General features: G+C 37.9%; 1 pseudogene; it reads right to left on the bottom strand.

Annotated features, from left to right (window-relative positions):
• Window positions 1-3689: 3689 nt before the first annotated feature.
• LOC110330326 lies at window positions 3690-4525 on the bottom strand (annotated as a pseudogene).
• Window positions 4526-4809: the final 284 nt, after the last annotated feature.

Here is a 4809-nt window from a genome sequence, read left to right as displayed (position 1 = left end):
TGTGTGTGTGTGTGTGTGTGTGTGTGTGTGTGTGTGTGTGTGTGTGTGTGAACAAATATATAAATTCAGCCTTCTGGGCCTCAGGAAAAATGAAAGAGCAGGTAAAACGATTGTAAGAGCCAGAATATCAGGAAGTCTGTTGTAACTTCGTCTAACCTAGAGATGGCTCCATTAACAGGACTGGAACAATAGCAATATCAATGAGCCTGTTAACATGAAAGGGGGGAAAACTCTAGAGATCCTTCCCCTAGGTAAGAACTGCAGGCATCTATAACTCTTGGGAGAAGGAGAATTAGCCTCACCCAAGAATGAGTCTCTCTATTGGTTGTCCAAATCAGAGTGGTCAGCATTGAAACAATATGCACACAAACAACAAAAGTACAACTGTCTTCTGAAAGTCATCTGTTCATTTTATTTAGCCCTTTACTGAGTGGTTGTCTCATATTTTCAGTGTTCAATTTTATGTATTCTTCATATATTCTGTGTATTAATCTTCTATCAGGAATATTGCCTCAAGTTGGAGTGGTTTCTCATTCTCTATGCTGTGTTTTCCCTTAATTTTATCCATTGCTGTATAGAAGCTTTTCAAATTTCATGTAATCCCATTGGTCGGCTCTTGATTTCATTTTGTTATCTATGAGAGCTCTTTTCAGAAAGTCCTTGCCTAACATCATGTCTTCAATTATTTCCCCTGTTTTCTTCTAAAAGCTCCTAAGTACAGGCCTAACCTTAAGGTCTTTGATTCATTTTGAATTTTTCTGTTTGTAACTTACACATATGGATGTAATTTTCTGGGGTAATTTATCGCATAATTTTCTTTCCCCCAATGTATGATTTTTGTACCTTTTTAAAAAAAATAATGGCAGTAGTACCTGTGTATGATCAATAATGGGTTGGCTCCCTTTCCAATGAACTACAGCTCTCTTTTGTGCCAGTATTGTGTCACTTTTGCTAATAAGAAGGTGCAGTGTTATTTCAAATTGGACATGATGATACTTTCTGCATTCTTCTTTTTGCTCAGGATGACATTGGCTATTTGGAATCTTTTGTTCTTCCATGTGAGTTTTATGGTATTTTCTATTCTGTGAAAAGTCTCATCTTCATTTTGATGAGAATTGCACTGACTCTATAGGGTAAGTTTTGTTAGTAGAACAATCTTTACAATATTAATTGTCATGAATATGGAAAGCCTTTCCATTTTATAATGCCCCTTTCATTGTCTTTCCTTCAGTGTTTTAAATTTTCCACCGTAGACATCTTTCCCTTTATCCCTTTGGTTGTATATATTCCTAAGTTATGTTTTGGTGGTGGTGATGGTGTTTTGTTTTAAAGCTGTCTTGAGTAGGATTTTTTTCCCTAATTTCTCAGAATAACCATTATTGACTTTAGTAAACTCTCCTGATTTTTTTGCATTTTGTGTATGATATGCATAGGTCTATTCATATGTGTACTAGTCCACCGTGTATGTGTAGTGCACATGTGTGTGCATTGTGTGGAGGTATGACATTGGTTCTGGAAGTATTCCTCAATCACTTCCCATGTCTTTTACTGATCATTTCTCTCATTTGAACCCAGAGCTCAAACATGGACTACTCTAGCTAGCTGACTTGCAGTGAGTTCCTGTCTCCACCTCTGAACAATAAAACACGGGTGGACTACGACTGAGTTATCTCTGGCTCTCATGCTTGAGTGCCAGATGCTTTCATTACTGGGCCATCTCCCGGGCCTAATACTGATATTTGTATACTGATTCTGTATCAAAACACTCTCCTGACATCACTCATTAACTCTAAGAGTTGTTTGGTAAACTATTGGAGCATTTTACAAATAAGATCAAACAATATTCAAGTAGTCAGAAAATATTTTTATTTCCTATTTGTATGCATTTTGTTTCTTCATCTTGTATGATTGTTCTAGCTAAGATTCAAAGACTATTTTATATACACATGACAAAATTGGTCCATGTCTTATGACCGATCTCAGTGGTAACACTTGTATTTCTCCATTTAGTGTAAAGTTAGCTATAGATTTTTTTTATATATAGCTTTCTTATATTTCCTGAGGGCTTTCATCATGAAAGAATGTTAGATTTTGTCAAGTTTTTTTTTTTAATCGATCGAGATGATATAAGACTTCTTTGTGGCCCTCCAACAACGGACCTTACAACTACTGTCCAGTTTCCTTCCTACTCTAATCCATTTACTAGACTTAAAAATTCTCATTATCATTTTCTCTGTAGGAAAACATTGTTTTTCCTCATGATAATGCAGGTTTCACTTTAAAAAAAAATATTGCCCCATAAGATTGGTTCTGATTGTAAACCAATGACCACACAGAAAAGAAATCAAAACTCTATCACTAGTAAGACAAGGCTATTATTATTATTATTATTATTATTATTATTATTATTATTATTTAGTTTTATTTCTGAGAATATATTTTCAAAGGGACCTTTCTCCTCTGAAATCCTCCAATATACTCCTCCCAAATTTCCTTCATACTCAAGGCCTCTGTTTTTCAAAAATTGTTATTGCATGTATCAATATACTTGTATAAACATATCTATTGCTAAATGTAACCCATTCAGTCCACAATGTGTAGCTCATATTTATGTTTTCAAGGCTGTCTGTCTGGCACTGAACAACAAATTAGTGTGCTCCAGCCTAGGGAAGACATCTTGCCCTGCTCCTAACTTTGCTTATTGACTATTGTTCTTTTGTGTGTGGTTGAAGTTTTTCTTCATCCGGTTTGCCATGTTTCTTGTGTCCTCCTTTTCCATTTCACATTTGGGCAGCCTTGTTTTTGAAACTTTGGAGTTGCAGCTTCTGACATTTCTAGGAGGCACAGTCTTACAGAAAACTCCATGATCCTCTGGCTCTTACAATTTTTCTGTTCCCTTTTCTACAATGTTCCCTGAGCTTTAAGTGGAGGAGTGTTAGGAGCGAACCTGTTTGAAAGTTAACTGCCTTGTCAGCCATAAGTGCTTACTTACAAAGTCTTGGCCTCTGTGGGAAAGTACTAGCCCAGCTGAGTACAAATACATATAGATCCTGAAGTCAGCGGAGAACAAATAGCTATAAATCTTGTGGATAGGTGCCTAATAACTCATTCTGTTCCGATCTTCCTGCTGAACTGTTTACCCAGTCAATATCATGTTCCTGGGAACAGGTGCATTACCCAGAGACAAAGCGACCCACCTCCACCCCCCTTCCTGCTCCTATGAGTATATAACCTGTGTGGGAAAACTAAAAATTTGTCAGTTTGAAGAGGACCTTGTCTTCCTATCTGTCTTTGTGTTTCTTGTCCCCCATTCTCTTCCAGGTGCTCCTCAAGTCCCTGTTCAACTGTCCCACAGGTCGGGACAGAAGAGTGTATTTTAGATGTATTTTCAAGGACTGCATTCTACAATTCTTCACTTTTATTGGTTGATTCAGAAAGTGCATTCTGAACCTTTTACCAGATTACCTTCATCCGTGCTAAGGGAACTCCCCAGCGCACTGATGTCAGGTTGCCTATGGAAGGTAGAGGACCTGAGCTCACAACTGGTGATTTTTCAACAGCGATGTCGGACTCCAAAGTAAAGCTCTTCACCTCAAGATTTCATATTACTGGAGAAGTTCCATTTGCACTCATGTCTTGAAAACTTGAATTACTGGGCCCTGTCCAAGACATTTAGTAACCTGTTCCATCTAATTGACCTGGAGGTAGTAAGTGTTCCTCAGATTTGCTGCTCTTTTCTGAGCTGAATCTCTGCTCTTTCCCAGACTAAATTTCAGACAGAGAGAACTTTGGACCTTTTTTTATGACTGACTTTGGGAGAGAAGCAGCCTGCTTTTCCTGAGTCTACCAGGTAAACTTTTTCGGTGGCAATCCTCTTACTTTGCCTTAGGTCTGTTCTGATAAGTGGTTTCTGCTCATGTCAATTGGTAAAAGAGAACTTTGAGATGACCCTTCAGGGCTTGTAGCAAAGTGAACTGATACTGGTGTAGAATTGCTACTGAAGAGATGACTTGGCAAAAGCTCAAAGTTAAAGTTGTACTTGATGGACTTCCTTTTCTTACTCAAGAAGGCATGAGAAGACTCCCCTGGCAGTTTATGCTTAACACTTGGTGTAAGAATCAATGGCGATACAAGCTGCCTGGGCAGTTCTATTTTATTGAGGTGTAATAGAGGGTGTTCTGCTACATTTGTTTCTTTAGGGCTCCATTCACAAAATCTCCAACACTTTGTCTTCTTTTTCTCTTAAATTCACCAGGAGTTTCATGGTCTCCTTCAATGCCTACCAGGGATGGAGTAGGACAGAGTCCATCAATACCTAACATGGCTGGTATCTTTTCCAGGATAAAATCTGGCACTCAAATGTCTGATGTACAGTCAATAAGCATCTATACTACTGTTGCGTGCAGATGTAGCTTCTTTCCTGTGTTGGCAGACATCTTCTCATGACCTTCACTGTTCTAAGAGAAACATTCTTAAGAAAGTTCAAGAAGTATCTTAATCCTTCAACTGTAGGATCTGCCACAGGTCAAGCATTCAAACACATGAGTGTTTGGGAACCAAACGTTTTAAAATCACCACAATTGTGATCATGATTTACCTTCCTTCATCTCCTTCTAGAGCCTCTTAGTACCCATCCAACTCCATGCCTTCTTGCTCTTTAGAAATCAAACAGGCAAATTAAACAAAAAGAGCACAAGAAATGTAGACACACACACTAAAAAAAAAAAAAAATCCATAAAACACAAAATCAGGCACCGTAAAAAATAAGCAGAAGACCAGGAAGGTAAAATTCCTAAACAAAAATATTAC

Source organism: Mus pahari, chromosome 13, assembly GCF_900095145.1.
Source record: "Mus pahari chromosome 13, PAHARI_EIJ_v1.1, whole genome shotgun sequence".
Taxonomy (NCBI): Eukaryota; Metazoa; Chordata; class Mammalia; order Rodentia; family Muridae; genus Mus; species Mus pahari.
The sequence above is the reverse complement of the archived record's forward strand: the minus strand, read 5'-3'. Positions and strand labels throughout refer to the sequence as shown.